Genomic DNA, 17458 nt, shown 5'->3' with positions numbered 1-17458 from the left:
CACCTGGGGCTGGAGATGCACTGATTCCCCCTGGCAACAGCAGGACCCCCCCGGGGATGTGTGGGTGTGGGGCCAGCAGCCCCTGAGAGTAGGGTGACCAGATGTCCCAATTTTATAGGGACAGTCCCCATATGTCTGATATAGGCACCTATCAGCCCCCCAGCCCCTCCCGATTTTTCACACTTGCTCCCCACCTGAGAGCAGTGGGGGATCTTGGAGGGCGGGGACGGTCCCTGAGCGCCCCACTCCCGCGGGGAGGTGAGAGGGAGACGGCTCTATGGTGCCATGACGTACCAGGCGGCCCCCACCCAGCCGGAGCCGTCTCTCTCTCCCCCGCGCTCTATGGTCCGGGCCGGCTGGAGGCGGAAGCGGCGGCGAGCCGGGCCCTGCTGCGCTTGGCGCCCCCTGGCGGCCCGGCCTGGCCCGGCAGCCGCTGCTCCCCTCGCGCTGCCCGCCACCGACGGCGCCGCTGCCCGGGAGCGCCCGGCCGCCATATTGTCACCCCCAGCGGGCCGGGGAGAGGCTGGCAGCCCCCCGCCCCCGCAGCCACCAGCGGCCGCCGCCGCCGCCCCAGCGGCCCGGCCAGGTGAGGAGCCGGCTGCGGGCGGCCTGTGCGCGGGGCAGGGTCGGGTCGGGTCGGGGTCGGGTCCCGCCCGGGGGGGGGAGGCAGGTTCCCTCCATCCGCCCCCGGCGCTGTGAGGGGACGGGAGGGGGCGCGAGTGGGGGAGGGGTAGCGGGGAGGGGGGTATCCCCCGTCCCCTCAGTGCTCTGGGGGAGGGGCAGTGTGAGGGGAGCCCCCCCCGGTGCTCGGGGGGAGGGGAGGGTCCCCCTTGCAGGGGGCATCCTGGGGAGAGAGTTCAGCCCCCCCCGGATCTCCCCAGTGCTCGGGGGGGGGGGCAGCCTGGGGGGAGGTTCTCCCTGGTGCAGTGGGAGGGGGAGGGAGGAACCTGGTTGGGGGGGGAGGTTTCCCCCATATACCCCCCGTGCTGTAGGGGGAGGGGCAGCCTGGGGTGAGTTCCCTCCCCCCCCATTCCCCTGGTGCTCTGGGGGGAGGTTTGCCCCATATCTCGCCCTCCCCCCCATGCTGTGGCGGGAGGAGTCAGCATGAAGGCAGGTTCCCCCATCACCCTGATGCCATGGGGGCGGGAACCAGTGTGTGGGGAACCCCCCCCCCCCCATCCTCCCGGGCGCTATGGGGCGCTGGGCTACTGGGGGGAGGTTTTCCCACCCTGTGTTACCCCTCGGTGCTGTGAGGCAGAGGAGCAGGATGAGGGAACTTACCCTCTGCATCCCCCACTTCCCACCCTCAGGGCAAGGGTTGGTCTGAGGGGAGTGCTCTCTCCCGGTCCTGCTGGTGTTGGTGTGGGCATGGGGTGGTGTGAAGTGGGCATTTCCCCCCTCTGTGTGCCTCCGGTGTTGGGGGGAAGGCAGCCGATGGGAGTGGAGAGGTGAGAGCGCGTTGGGGCAGATTCCCCTCTCCCTGTGCTCCCTGACACGCCCCACACAGAGGGAAGATCATGTTTTCCCTGTCTTCCTGGCGCTGTGGCAGTAGGTGGTCGGTGTTGGAGAACATCCTCTCCATCCATGCCCACGTTCTGCTGGTGCTGCTGGAATAGTGAGTGGTGTGGGGTGATCTCCTTTCTGGGGCTTTCGTGATCTCAAAGGACTGTGTCTCTTGGAGGACATGTTTCCCAGCCCGACCTGAGACTGCTGTCATTATAGGGCCTCGTTTCCAGCTGTCAGTCCCAAGCACGCCCGCATTGCCTTGGTAGCCAGGGTTTTAATCAGGATCGAAAAGTGTCACCCAGGTGCTAAGTGAGGTCCCAAACAGCAGCCCTTGGAGACCATCGCTCCCAGCGTGCAGTGCTCCATCTTGATATGAGTGTTCCCAGGCCACCGTTGTGCGCATGAGCTTTTAGGCTCCAGGGGCTCCTTTGTTTTATTGCAGGCCGTGGGACCCTTGGGCCTCTGGTGAGTGGCTAGTGCAGGATGACGTCAAGCTGGAAGGGGTTGCAAGCACTTTGAAGGACAAGATTATTCAAATGTATTCAAGAGTGTTCAAAATGACCTTGCCAAATTGGAGAATTGGTCTGAAGTCAATAAGATGAAATTCAGTAATAAAGAGTGCAAAGTACTGCACTCAGGAAGGAAAAATCAAATGCACAACTATAAAATGGGGAGTAACTGGCTAGGTGGTAGTACGGCTGAAAAGCATCTGGCAGTTATAGTGGCTCACCTTGAATATGAGTCAACGATGTGATGGACTTCAAAAAAGGCTAATACCATTGTGGGGTGTACTGACAGGAGTGTCATATGTAAGACAGTGGAAGTAATTATCCTGTTCTCCTCAGCACTGGTGAGGCCTCAGCTGAAGTACTGTATCCAGTTCTGGGCACCAGATTTGGATAAATTGGAGAGTCCAAAGGACAGCAACCAAAATGATAAAAGGTTTAGAAAATCTGACCTGTAAGGAAAGGTTAAAACATGTTTAGTCTTGAGAAAGGAAGACTGAGGGGGGACCTGATAACAGTCTTCAAATATATTAAGGGCTGTTGTAAAGAGGATGGTGATCAATTGTTCTCTGACCGCTGAAGGAAAGACATGAAATAATGGGCGTAATCTGCAGTAAGGGAGATTTAGGTTAGATATTAGGAAAATTTTTCTAACTATAAGGGTAGCTACTAATGATCTCGAGAAGTCATTTCCAGCCCTACATTTCTGTGATTCTAGGGACAGAATAAATGAATATGTATAAATTCCAATGTAGCCCAACTGTGTTCTGGGGCTCAGTGTTTTCCCTCTCTAGCCATTAGTATTGGAAGAGTCCATTGCTGGATTATTTCTGTAGTACCATAAGTGTGCAAGGCGCTTTATAGGTGTATCACTTTGGACATCTAAAGAAGCACCAGGCTTTCTAGCTGTAGCATCACTTCACCTTCCCGCTGACTGGATTAATGTTTGGCTTACGCAGACTGCTTTCAGTGAAACCTGCTTTCTGTTCATGTGCTTGAAACCACTCCATCTCCTTTGCTCTTGCAAGCAAAGCAGAGTTAGGCCTGATCAGTATTTGGAATGGAGATCTCCAAGATACATCTAGGTGGTGACAGAAATGGTATTGATAATGGGGAGGGGTCTCTCAAAAGAGGTTCTCTTTCTTCCTTTAGTCAGGAATAACATTCATACCCCATTGGGGTGCACCGGGATGTTGTGCTGCAGGGAGGGCGTGTGTGATTCAGCAGGGGATGCTCTATTCCAAGTCAGGATTGACCTCAATGCCTTGGTGAAGGTTTAGGGGGCTGCTGGGAGTGCTGTCTTGGGGATAAGATGTAAAATCCAGGGCTTGCCCATTGGTGGATATGACAGGTACTAGGGCACTTCCCTAACAACTGGCTGATTCACCTCAGTATCATCCGCAAAACCAAATTTAAGACATTTGATTTTGCCTCTCTAAAATGTCCCCTCTGATTTCAATTGTTATGGAATTCTCCTCTAATATCTCATTGCAAACTGCTGGGCAATGTTGCTATGTGCTGTTAAACCATTGCTGTGTCCCACCGGAGAGGTAGCTGCATTTCAGTGCTATGTCTGACATTGTGTATATGTTTGCCAAGTCCTTATGAATTTCTGACTGAAGGGCACTATAGAAATGTCTGTTGTTGTTTTTTAGGGACAGGGCAATGCTGTAAGCTCCTGGCTCTTGGGAGGCCTCTCAGCCCATCACTTTTCTCTGTGCTGACGGATGGAAACCACTGATAACTGCAACGTGGAAGCACTTTTCCTTTCCTCTTAAGCTGATTGCTGCAGTGAGCTCTGCCCAGCCCAGCTGGCCCCCCCACCACTCTGGAATGCAGCACACGCCTTTCTCTGCCTCTCCCAGGACAGCTCAGGGCAGCATTTGGGCTATAGATTAACCAAGGTTCAAGGTAATAACCTGTTCCTGGAGAATGTGAAATCAGCGTCAATGGCTTGGGCTATGTTCTACTAACGTGGTCCTTTCCAAGGGAAAATAAGTCGGAGGCTGTGACTTACATGAACTGGGATGGAGAGTAGATAAAATTACAGGTTGTAATATGTATGGAAGTGCTTTGCCAGTCTTGGGATGCTACTGCAGCTATCCCTGTCCCAGAACCCCATGTAGATTTGCTCATGCGCTGTTCCTGAGTTGCTCCCACCTCCTTCTCCCAGACATTGCTGCTTCTCTCTGTGTGTGAGGTGAGCAGGTAAGAAGTGGAGTACTTTGTTAACTTCACTTTGCTCTTCTGCTCACACATGAAGTGGGAGTGGATAGTGAAGAACATGCTGTTGTCGCAGTGCTGCTTCTTATTGTCCCCCTTTGGGCTGTGCCCTGCAGTCAAGCTCACTGTGACCTTGGACTTGTTTTTCAGTCCGCTTGTGCCTTGGTCATTGTAGCTGGGGAACTTGGTCAATACCCAGCCTCCTCACTGAAAACGGGACATATCTCAGTGCAGATGCAGCCCCTGACACCATAGTGAATGGGTGACAGATAAGACCCCAGATAGGAAGGGATAGCTTTCCTGAGGAAATAGAGAGAGGGGTATTTGTGTGTGAATGGATCCTGCTGAACTTCTGTCGTCTTCACTTGTCTGTGTCAGAGGCTTGTAGCACAAGTTTGGTTTCCCTTTTATAATTAATTATGCCTCATGTCAAAAGGCTGTTTCCCATGGAATCAGTTGGGTTTCTTGCTGCTGAATGGCAATGGCTGCTGCTTAATCAGGACCGTGGTTGCAGAGCTTTTTAAGGACGACACCTGCTAATCATGCTAGATGATGCATACACAGGAATTTCGAGGAGGAGTAGAGAGGTTCTCTTGCCTCTGTGCTTGGCACTGATGTGACTGCTGAGGGAATACTGTGTCCAGTTCTGGTGCCCACAATTCAAGAAGGAGGATGATAAATTGGAGATGGTACAGGGAAGAGCCATGAGAATGATGAAAAGATTAGAAAACATGCCTTACAATGATAAACTCAAGGTGTTCAACCTTCTCTTTGTTAGGCTAAATAGATTAAGGGGTGACTTGATTACAGTCTATAAGTACCTACATGAGAAACAAATATTTAAAAATGGGCTCTTCGGTCTAGCAGAGAAAGGCCTAACATGATCCAATGGCTGAAAGTTTAAGCTAGACAAATTCAGACTGGAAATAAAGTGTATATTTTTGACAGTGAGGTAATTAACCATTGGACCAATTTACCAAGAGTAATGGTGGATTCTCCATCACTGACAATTTTTAAATCAAAATTGGATGTTTTTTCTAAAAGATCTGCTCTAGGAATTCTTTGGGGGAAGTTCTATGGCCTGTGTTATACAGGAGGTCAGACTAGATGATCAGAATAGTCCCTTTGGCCTTGGAATCTCTGAATCTATGTGTAACAGGACTTGAGGTAGGTGGGAGAGTCTGAATTCAATTTTATTTTTATACCTGAATATCAATTTTATTTTTATACCTGAATTTAGTGCGTGCGTGTATGTGTGTGTGTGTGTGTGTGTATATATATATAATACATATATAATTTTATTTATTTATAATATTTATTATGGCAAGTGGAGTGTTCCTGGCTGAAATCCCAATTAAAGATGGGCTTTCATAATATGACTTTTTAATGGAAAATAACAAGCAGAAAAAATATACAGAATAGAATTTTCATTTCTTTTTTGTACATCATAAAGAAGTGAAAAGGCTACAAGTTGTTTTACTTTCTTTGCAGATCACCGTAAGAGTATTGTACTGGAGTATTACTTTGTGTTTATATCTGTATGTTTTATGATGTCTGAGTACAATAACCCTTGATCCCTGATTGAGTGTTTTAGGTTTTGCAGCAATAAATAATGATCTATAATAATTTCTATTCAAACATCTCAGACCACTCCACAAACATTCACTTGTGAATTGTTAAAATATCTCTGTGAGGTGGGTAACTATCATTATCCCCATTTTACAGATGAGGAAGCTGAAGCACTGAAGTGTCCAAGGTCACAGTTGGAGTTGGTGGCAGAATTAGGCATGCCCTTGGGAATCCTGACTGTTGCCTGCTCATAGGTGTGCGCAGCACATTTCATTAGGGTGTGCACCCAGGGAATTTTCATTTTCATCTTTATCAGGGGTTTCAAACTCAATTCCACCGGCTGGCCACATTTGAATTACCTGCCGGCGGAATTCTCGCTGCGTCCTAGTCTCTGCCACGAAATCTCTCAGCTCTTTCTTTTTCGGCGGCAGCTCACTGTGTCCGTCCGCCGAGAAATCGAGCGCCTTCCAGTCTTTCGGCGGCAGCTCTACCCTCCAGCATCAGCTAAAAATACAGCGCCGCGGGCCATCTCGCTGTAAAAGGTACGCGGGCTGGATAAAAAAGGTTTGACACCCCTGCATTAGGGTGTGCCTGGGCATACCCGGCACACCCCGTATGCACGCCTATGTGCCTGCTTGAGCTACCAGTCAAAACTCCCTCCTGAAGCTGGAAATCACTAGCTAATCTTTTCACGATCACTTTTATCTGGGGAAGTAACTGATGAATTTGTTAGATCATGGACTACAATGCCCAGCATGGTGGTGGTGTGCAGGTGTTGTGCTATAGGAAATGGTGCAGGTATTGCAGTAGGTAACACTTTTCTCTTTGAGTACTGGCCCTCAATGCCCCAGCATGGTGTAGGAGGTGCTGGGCTGTGGGCATCACAGTGCAGAATCAGGACACTGCCCCTTTATAAGGCTGTTTTGATCTCCCTTGTAATCTCCCTCCACAAAAACCATAGAATTCCTCAAGCTTTCAAACACATATGGCTAAGCCTCATTGCCCCCGTGACAGGTTTCTGAAAATCTTGAATCAATTAAGTACCTTTTGAGATTAGAATACTTACAGATATCTACCTTTTGAAATACTGGTATATGACGGATTGTCTGATGTTCTTGTGTTCCTCTGTCTTCTCACCAAAATCGGATTATACCACAATGTGTGAACTGTAGCAGGGTTTTGACATTAGCTCATGCAAGAGGCAACTTTCAAAGGTAGGAATAGTAAAACGTTTAAATTGCAATTATTTGAAATTTAAGCCTGAGTCTCTGTTGGTGGAGCTGAAATTAAAAAAAAAACATGGCATCAGAGAATATTTTTCTTGGTGACTTAACCTATCCAGGGCTACTTTTCAAAATTGAAAAAACTTCATTGTTAAGAACCTTAGTCTTAATTCTCTTTCACTAGCCAAGAGCATGGATTACAGTAGCAGTTCATGGTTTGGGTTTTTTTGCAGTGATTTCAGGATTTTCAGTTCAGCTAATGGGCTGAGTTCAGAGAGGAAAGGTATTATTGTTAGGCCTGTGTCTATTGTTTGGTTCTTGGTGTTCTGAGAGGCTGTTTCAGACGCAAGTGACTGTCTCTGAGAAGTAGGTTGGTAGCTCTATGGTTTGAGGGGGGTGAGGTTCTGGAGCTGACTGGAAGCATTCTGGCTTAATAAAATGATTCACAGTCCAGAATAGTTCCAGTAATGCTCTCACCTTTTGTTTTGGCATCTCTCAGCTGGAAATTGTGGAGAACTGACCCGCTGAGAGGCAGCTGGTAGGGGAGAAAAAATGTATCAGGTTCACAGCATTTCGAGTGACAAGAGCTGCCCAGCAATCCCAGAAACTAAAGACAGTGGTTGGATCTTCTGTGGCCCTTGTGGTGGGGCCCAGAAAGATTCCAGGGTTACAGTAAGAGAACTGCGGCTGGTGATTAATACTAGGTCACCGAGACATCATCACCCTTTGTTGGCTTTCAAGGTGGAGAAGTTGAAGTTTACAACTGCATTTGTGCTCACCAGATGCAGGTATCAATCTCTGTATGTTGCATCTCCTTTTCCCAGGGCATTCCACATCTTGCTAAGCGTGAGCTGCTGCTTGAAGGAGAGAAAACAAACATGTGAGACTCTGACAGGCTCCTCGTAGCAGTAGTCCTGAGAGATGCGGTTCTCAAAGTTCAGAGAAAGGAGCCCTGGAGGGTTGGTTCATATGTAACCAGGGTGGTCACTGTCTGTTACCCCTGGGCTTTTCACACTTTGAAACCTGTTCCCTCTGATCAGCAGTATGGGAGATCCTGCAGAGGTCTTGGGATTGGAAATATTGACCTGGGGGAAGACATTGATTAATTAAACTGTAGGGAGCAATCCTGCATGAGTTCCTGGTGGGGGATAGACTACTCTGGGTCTGACAGAGCATGGATCCTCAGTGAAATATACAGCTCCAGCTTTCTTGGCCATCTTGTACCACTGAGCTATCTATTTGCTAAGCTCACGCAAGGCCAACTTTAGAACTTCAGTCCCACTGTCTCACTGAGGTTCTCCTAAATTTCTCCTTCCTCTTATAGTTTGAATGGAAGTGGCTGATGCCTCCACAGTGTACGGCTGAATCTCTCAGTGAGTTGAGCTGCTGTACTGTACTGCTCAGCGTATGAATCTTGCCTCTTGCACATAATGGTGCTTCCCTCCTGTCACCTGATGGGCTCAGTCTCCTGGCAAAAGATCAATAGGCAATCCCTGCCCCACATCTTGTAATTTGTCTTCCCTGTTATATGGAGGCAGAGTGCTTGAACTAAGAATCTTATCATGTAACTAGGAAGATCCAGCTACACTCTTACATAAGGCGCAGTACTTGCTGGTTTCCGTGGACCTGAGTTTCATTTTAAATGTCAGGGCAGCTAGTCTGGAACTCTGGAGACCTGGGTTCAATTTCCAGACTTCTGTGAGCTTGAGCAAGTTGCTTAGTTTTTCTGTGCCTCGGTTTCCTATTTGTAAAATGGGAGTTTTAGCTTTGCCTGTCTTTCACTAAAAATACCCTGGGGGGAGGAGGGGGGACAAAGATTCAGAGTGATCCTGCAACTTCCAGCTGCTCCAGCCCAGCTGCTCCTGTGGCAGGGGCTGATTGCAGCTGTTCCAGCCCCAAAGGGGCTGACCCAACTACAACCTTCTGGTGGGCCCGGGGACCGCTGCTCTGGTATCCCCAGGGTTGGCCGCCAGTCAGATGCTCCAGCATCCCCGGGACTGACAGCTGATCCAGATCTGCTCCGGAAGTAGTCTCGCAGGTCCTGGAAAGTCACAGAATCCGTGACCTCTGTGACAGAATCTTATCCTTAATTATACCCTCCTCCCATGGAGTGGGGATAAGAAATGGCCATGACAGAGCTTGCCCATCCAGCCCTTCCTCCGAGTGGCCAGCTCTGAAGAGAGCCTCTGGCTTACACAGGAAGCTGGTCTGCTCTGTTGTCATACAAGGTAGCATTCTTGTGAAGTTTCTAGACCAAACACCTTCTGGCCCTGAGCCTTAAACTGGAATATGCATGCTGTCCAGCAAAGTCCAACCAAAGTTCTCTTAGTACTACTCTCCTAGCATAGGAATGAATATAAATATACCTTCGTTTCCCTTTGTTTTTCTGACTTTAGCGGATGGTCCCAGCAGAATTCATTGTACTCGTAGAAATCAGATAGGGAAAAGACCTATTGGGTCCCGTGTAGTCATATTCCTCTGGGCCAGGGAAGGACTGGTCTATGTAATCTATTCTCCAGTGCTTTGTTCAGTCTAGGGCTTCCACCCCTTCCCTTGGGAGATAATTCTGCTGCAGTGATATGTCTCAGGGTCAGGAGAGTGTTTCTGATATTCAGCCTTCATTTCCCTTAATTCCATTACATTTCTCCTATGTCTGCCTCCATGCCACCCTAAATAATTCAGTTACAAATGGGATTTATTGTATTGGCAGAAAAAAATGTTACTGCCACATTTTGAGATTTTTATTGCACAAATGTCAGAAGCTGAGAGTAAATATTCCCATTTCAGCCTTTACAGTGTCTCCTCACCTGGCTGTGGTAGGGTCCTTTAAGTGAACACATCACAGGTGTCAATCTGACATGCTATTTTGCAGTGAATAAGACTTAAAGGAACTACCTTGCCTTTTACATGGGTTAAATCTTATCTTGCTCCTTAAGCTCTCGAGTTGAACTTTAACACTTGCACCTCCAGTAAGAGTTCTGAAGAACAAATGTGTGCTGTTGATTTACATGTGAACCTCCCTTCTTGTGTAATCTCAGATGGCTGCGTATGTAGCATTTTCCCTTGCTGCATATGGACCATCTCCTCGTTTTCACATGGACATGGGAGAATCATAAAGCCAGAGTATTCAGCATCTTTAGGGAGGGCGATATCTCTCCTTAGGCCCATAGCTCTGGTTGGGGATTCCACATTTAGGCAAAATGCACCTAGTGAATCTATGTGGATTGTCGTGTTTGGTTAAATTTGGATGTAAAGTTGAAGTGCTTTCAGGCTGGTAGTCTGCACCCTAATCTTCCCTTCCTGAGGGTGAATGGCTACTCCTGTGGGTGCTTCCCTTGATTATTCTCTAATGTGGGATGATCATGGGGTATTTGTGGCCCTGAGCAGAGCATCACAGTGTTGTCATGTATTAAATGCATTGTCTTAGGCACATAGATGAGGGACAGAATCTGTGGTGCAGCAATGTGCTGCCAGGACTAAGAAGCAAAAGGTTCCTGAACGGATTCATTGAATGGTGATGGCTTCTCAAGGTGGGGTTCCTTGCCTCTGATGTCTCAAGCAGGCTCCCGTCATGCAAATATTTCAGTTCCAGAGGGGTAGCCGTGTTAGTCTGTATACAGCAAAAACAATCATAGAATCATAGAATATTAGAGTTGGAAAGGACCTCAGGAGGTATCTAGTCCAACCCCCTGCTCAGAGCAGGACTAACCTCAGCTAAATCATCCCAGCCAGGACTTTGTCAAGCCTCAGCTTAAAAACCTCTAAGGATGGAGATTCCACCACCTCCCTAGGTAACCCATTCCAGTGCTTCACCACCCGCCTAGGGAAAAACTGTTTCCTAATGTCCAACCTAGACCTCCCACCCTGCAACTTGAGACCGTTGCTCCTCGTTCTGTCATCTGCCACCACCGAGAACAGCCTAGCCCCATCCTCCCTGGAACCCCCTTTCGGGTAGTTAAAGGCTGCTATCAAATCCCCCCTCATTCTTCTCTTTTGCAGACTAAACAAGCCCAGTTCCCTCAGCCTCTCCTCATAAGTCCTGTGCTCCAGCCTCCTAATCATTTTTGTTGCCCTCCTCTGGACTCTCTCCAACTTGTCCACATCCTTTTTCTAGTGGGGGGCCCAAAACTGGACACAATATTCTAAATGCGGCCTCACCAATGCCGAATAGAGGGGAATAATCACTTCCCGTGACCCGCTGGCAATGCCCCTCCTAATGCAGCCCAATATGCTATTAGCCTTCTTGACAACCAGGGCACACTGCTGACTCATATCCAGCTTTTATCCACTGTTACCCCCAGGTCCTTTTCTGCAGAACTGCTGCCCAGCTCGTCGGTCCCCAGTCTATAGCTGTGCATGGGATTCTTCCTTCCTAAGTGGAGGACTCTGCACTTTTTTTTGTTGAACCTCATTAGATTTCTTTTGGCCCAATCCTCCAGTTTGTTTAGGTCACTCTGTATCCTATCTCTACCTTGCAGGGTATCTACCACTCCTCCCAACTTAGTGTCATCCGCAAACTTGCTGAGGGTGCAATCTACCCCATCCTCCAGATCATTAATAAAGATGTTGAACAAAACCGGCCCCAGGACCGACCCCTGGGGAACTCCGCTTGTGACCGGTTGCCAGCTAGACATGGAGCCATTGATCACTACTCGTTGAGCCCTATGCTCTAGCCAGTTCTCTATCCATTTTATAGTCCATTCATCCAACCCATACTTCTTTTACTTGCTGATAAGAATACTGTGAGAGACAGTATCAAAAGCTTTGCTAAAGTCAAGCAATTACCTCTTGTAATGAGAGAGCCATTCCTGGCTTTGGTCACCCGTTCTCACCTACTCAATGACTGTCATTAGCCCTCAAGTACCTGGCTTTCATCCACCTCCCCCATTGTTCTCTATGCACTTGTATATCTATGTTTCCTATTTACTGTATCATTCTACCTCTGCATCTGACGAAGTGAGCTGAGTCTCACGAAAGCCTATGCCTACAAAAATTAAATTTGTTAGTCTTTAAAGTGCCACAGAACTCTCGTTGTTTTTAAATATTTCAGTGTTTATGTGGCCATTTGTCTGCAAACTTTTGGAATCTCTGGTGGACTGTGGCCTGTTCTTGCAGAAGGATAGCCTAATACTGATCCAGTATGGTCTCCCTGTGGTGGGAGCCTGAGCATGGGTAAAGTGGGGATAGGTTACTGCTTCTCTTCTGAGAAAGCCTTCACCTGCTGGGGGGGGAGGCGGTAGACCATGAGCTCAGTTGCCAACAATGTGCATATGAAACTCAACTATATATCTCCTTCACCACTCATGCAATCACCGCTGTTACTAAGGAGTCAGAATGCCTATAAGAGATCTGCTCTTGGATGAAGAGAAGCTGGCTCAAACTGAACTTGGGCAAGACTGAAGTGATGCTGGATGGAAGGGGCGGGAACACTTTGAATAACTAGCTGAGATTCTGTTCCCACCTTCTTTTGAACTCTTGTCCAGGCCTTCAGAATCTTGCATCTCAACTACTTCAATGTCCTTCTGTCTGCCCTTGACAAATGCAGTCTTGCACCACTTATATCCATTTAAAAAACTGCTGCAGAATCATTTCCCCGAGCTCATCACTTTGATTGTCACTCCCCTCTTTAGAATCATAGAATAATAGAATATTAGGGTTGGAAGGGACCCTAAGAGGTCTTCTATGCATCCTCCCTCTCGCTCCCTGACCTCAAACGCAAACTATTTGTCTTCACGTTGAAGCCTGTCCCTACGCTACCTACCATCTCTTCTACGCTGTCGAGATGTTGACCCCCACCTCTGCTCTGCCAATGGTTCCAGCCTTTGTTGTCCACTTGTTACATTTTCAAACAAGCGCTTTTGTGTTGTCTGCCATGTTGACCCTCATATGTGGGAGGAACTCCCTTAAACATCTGAAAACCCACCTCATTTGGCCCCTTCAAATCCCTCTTTAAAATTTTCCTTTGCTGTGAAGCCTACAAAAAACTTGACCATGGAAAGCTCCAGTGTGCTGAAACCACTACCTGCCATGCTGTGATCAGTATTGTTTCCTTGTACTGCCTCACTGGTCTGTCTGCAGCCATCTATTGTCTCTTGTCTTACACGTCTATTGTAAGATCTTTGGGGTAGGAGCAATCTTTTTGTTCTGGTTGTATATTTTATATCTGGCACAGTGGGGTCCTGGTCCCTGACTAAGACTCGTGAAGCACGTGAGCACTGGGGACAAAGTGTTCTGTCACGGGACTCTGGCTGTGCAGTGAACTACCAGAGCAGATTAGGGGAACCCAGAGACTGTCTCTGTGATACACTGCAAAACCTTCCTCTTCACAAAAGCCTTTCCACCATAAGAATGACTCAGCATGTTGACAGGCCCACCTACCCAAACATCCCCCCAGATAAAACCTGTTTCAAACAAATCAACCAACCAAAACAAAAGTATACCTCAAGCAGAGCGCTTACCTCAAAAAGAGAAGCGCCAGACACTCCATGGAAGCCACTAGGGACTTTCCTATTGCTGTTGATTTTACCTGGAAGTGCTGGAATCCTACAGTGATGGCTGGCAGTGAAGAACCCAAAGATAGAGAGGTCTCTTCCATCTCCTACCTCAGGGGCTTATCTGAAATCCCCCTCTCAGCATCATGAATGAATGGAGACATGGGAATGAGGAGCATGAAGAGCGCATGTGCTTCCCTAATCCCTGGATCCTACAGTGTGGGAAGGAATTGTAACAGAATTTCTTAGAAGCGGCTGGGGACACCTTCTTCTTCCTGCCTGGGGAGATGCTCAAGCAAATCTTGTGCCAGAAAGGAAATAATTCCAGGCAGGATTTGGGGCTCCAGTGCCAACACAGCTGTGTAGATGTCTCTTTAAAGAATGGATGCCTACAAGGCTGCAGAGATTCAGAACTGTGCTGAGTCACTTCCAGCTGAGTTCAGTCTTGCTTTTGGGGTCACTGAAGAGAGCCATGGCCTTTGGACCCCCCCAAGTTTGACTCTTGGTTCCAGTGACATGCCCACCCAGCAGACACCGAACCTGAGGGTAATAGGGCAGACCACTGCTTCCTCGTGACTACGGGTCCCAGCGTTAAATATCTTGTCTTGATCTGGGTAGGCAGGCTACATTGTGTGCTGGGAGCAGTGATGTTCATGGAGTACATCAAAGGTGAGAACAGGTGTAACCTGTTTGAGTTCTCTCAAATTCAGTGCAACCCTCAGTTGCAATAGGGTCCTCCTTGGCCAGGCAGCATTCTGGTGCTGCAGCCTAATTCCTCAGAGAAGGTAGTGCTACCCTGCCATAGGCTGCTGAATTGAGTTTGCTCATGTGGGTCTTTGGGCTTTGAAGTTGGAGCTAGGGGGACGCCCCACTGGGTCCCATCTAGTCTCATGCAGTTCATTAGGAGGTGGTTGCAGAGAGCTATGCTCTGGGAAGAGCACCCTGAGGCAGCAGGCACTTGCTGGAAAATGCTCCTTTCTCATCTCTTAGCAAATACTTCCCCACTTCCTGCTTCTGGATTCATCCTAACAAGGGCTTGGGAAGGTCTGGCTGGCAAAGCTCTGCTGCATGCATAGGGCTTGCTAGTGCAGTGCTGGCTGAACAGGGAGGCAGAGATAAGCATGTGCTGAGGGCAGGCTTTTCATCATTGTGTCTCAGCTGCTTTCCTTTGAACTAAGCAAGCTGCTTTATTTCTATTCAAAGTCCAGGCTTTGAAGTTGCATGTGGAGCAGTTAATAAGCAGCTTCCAGCTTTCTTGGGTAATGGAGCAGGGTAGGGCACTGAGGTGCATTGCAGCCCCTCTTGATTTCTGATTGCACCCACTCTGCCCTCCCTTTAAACCATCATGCTGCTAGAATCACTTCAGTTACCTGCCTGGGGCTGAAGATTGGCACAGGAAGCACTCACGCTCTCCATCTGTGCCCCCGATGGTCTTTTTGTGCATTATCACCCTGTTTATTGTCTCAAACAGTTGTGGTTGTTGCATATTTATATAGTGCCATAAAGGCACAGTGCACTTTACAAAACTCAGGAGGTGAGGTCCTGGCCCTGAAGAGTTTGCAGTATAACTGGCACCAAAAGATCTGGAGAACAGTGGTTCAGATGCAGATGCAGTCCTGTGATGGAGATCAGCAAGGATTTCCTCTAGAGTAGGATTTGAAGGAGGCTGGAGTGGTCACTTTGCATATGGAAAGTGAGGGGACCAGAGACATCACTGCATCCTTTTGCTCCCATCCTCTGGGCAAACTCCTCCATTAAGCATGGAGGCTGTGCTGGTGTAATGCTGAAGGAGTTCAGTACAGAACTTGCATGGAAATAGAGACCCGTGTTTTAGCAGTTAATGCCCAGTTGCATGCAGTGCCACTCGCTTGTCAGAGGCTGAGGCCGGTGGTATGTTGGTCTCTGCACAGAATGGCAGTGGGTCAGACTGGGCATCAAGGTGCTTCCTCCCCAAGGTAGGGAGACGCCAGTTGGAGGCAGATGGGTAATGTGGTGATAGGGCCAGCGGGGCGGTTCTGCCTCGCAGTGTAGTCCTGAGGCCTGGTTCAGCCAGACATGGATTAATGCTGACACACTCGCTCGCACAAGTGGTCCTGCTAATGCTTGTCTGCACAAGTGGAGTTGGATTTGAAAGGGCCACGAGTGTTCTCTCCGTCCTGATCTCTGGGTAGCAGTCCCGAGGGAGGTGATTACTGCAGAGGGAGACTCCGGCTGGATGCTGCTGAATGCATGTGAATAAGACATGGGGTGGTGTCCAAACTTTGGGTAGCTCAGGTGGTTTGTTAATTACTAGAGGAGTCCAAGGGCCGCATGGGATTTGTATAAAATAGAGCTGGTTGCAACTGCCCTTATCTTTCATATGGAACGGTAACCCATGGAGACCAGTGCAGGACAAGGGCAGGACACTGGAATCCCGATGGAGGATTGCATGCTGGAACCTCTGCTTTCCACAGGCCACATCTTTGTTAAAGAGGAGGGCAGCCCTGGGCCAGATTTTGGCTATCCTTGGAGTAGGGGTTTTTCCTCCCTCTGGCTTGACCCTTCTGGGTCTGATATCTCTTACCTTGGAAAATGAATATGCATCATAAATTCCTGATTGTGGCTGTGGTGCGGGAGCCTGTGGGACTGGAAGCAGAGTGCCATGTTTCTAGGAACTGTTGATGATTAGGCCATGAAGTAGTGGGAGAGGAGAAGGGTGTCACTGTGCTGGGAGTGAGGGCCCCTTCCAGAGAGGAAGGTCAAGGGTGGTTAAAGATGCTGGTACTTCAGCTAGACTCCACCAGATGTTTTTTGAATCGGTGGTCAGTGGAGGCGTGGGCTCCTTCCTTGGCACTTTTCAGATAAAACGCTGTACATTTCCGTGGTGAGGGAGGGGTGTTGGAGGACACTAACAAAAATATTAAGAACACCAACATTTTAAGAAAGACCAGATGCCATAGCCCACATATGTTTGTTGTTTTAATTTAAAATTCCCCAACACACTAGGGCTGAAATTGGGAGCGAATTCCACTGTCAGAGAGCTTGGTTAGCAAACAAGCTGCTGCCAGAGGTTTTAAGTTAAACTTGGATAAGCCAAAAGCCGTGTTAAGCCTGATCTCAGTGGAGGGCTCTGAGACCCTGTGTCCTTTCTGAGATGTGATGAACGGAACTGAACGCCATATCCCAGATGAGCATGCCCCACTGATGTATTGAATGGCATGATGGTCTCAGTATTTCCCATCTGATTCTTCGTATAGCCTAACGTTTTGTTTGCTCTCCCCTCAAAAATATCTTTTTCCTGAGTAGTTACAGATGGGAACTAATAAGATTTTTCCATCTCTGATTTTGAGTCGTTGAATCTCCTTAATTAGCTCTTTGTAAAGATGAGAAGCAGCATGATCTAGTGGTCTAAGCATATCATGGAGAGCCAGAAACTCTGATTCTAGTAATCCCAGCCCTGTTCCTGTCTTACTCTGACAGCATGGACAAGTTGCTTTACCTTTGTGTGCCTGTTTCCCCCTCAAAACAGGGTGTAATACCTACCTCTCATGAGGCTTGTGAAGTTTACTTAGTGTTTGTCTAGGATACTGAAAATGAAAAACCATTGTCTAAATGCTGTGTGTTTGTGTTTATGTGCTTTCTGTCACCTTTGGGTGGACAGACGCCGCCGAGATGTACCTAGAGGAACAAAGCCCAGGATTGTGTGTGTGTGTGTGTGTGTGTGTGTGTGTGTGTTAAAGAATATCTTTTTCTAAAACGTAATCTATGTTGGTTGTGAAGTTTTTGCTGGTTTCCTGTCGGGCTGGGAGATCAGGACAGTTGTAGGAAGCCTACAAAGAGCAGTTGGATTCAGCATAAGGAAATGTGAATTTCAAGGACTGACAGATACATCATTTGTATCTCAGAGGTGGTGCAGGCCATCCAGATGCCCTGCCTTGTCCTCCTTCAGTGAGTGTGTATG

The 17458-nt window shown here is 48.3% G+C and overlaps 1 protein-coding gene across 2 annotated transcripts in view; it reads left to right on the top strand.

Moving 5' to 3' along the window:
* The first annotated feature begins 408 nt into the window (after positions 1-408).
* LOC137161102 (casein kinase II subunit alpha-like) overlaps positions 409-17458 on the top strand; it is a 37082-nt gene continuing 20032 nt past the window's right edge. The window contains exons 1-2 of one of the 2 annotated variants that reach the window (XM_067560160.1): positions 409-586; positions 3668-3923. The gene's annotated coding sequence lies outside the window, so the exon portion shown is untranslated. The remainder of the gene's footprint in view (positions 587-3667; positions 3924-17458) is intronic. The other variant, XM_067560161.1, reaches the window with a different exon arrangement.

This window comes from Emydura macquarii, unplaced genomic scaffold (assembly GCF_026122565.2).
Source record: "Emydura macquarii macquarii isolate MOO-44397 ecotype Brisbane River unplaced genomic scaffold, CSIRO-AGI_Emac_v2 contig_2246, whole genome shotgun sequence".
Classification (NCBI taxonomy): Eukaryota; Metazoa; Chordata; order Testudines; family Chelidae; genus Emydura; species Emydura macquarii.
This window is presented reverse-complemented; position numbering and strand designations above follow the sequence as displayed.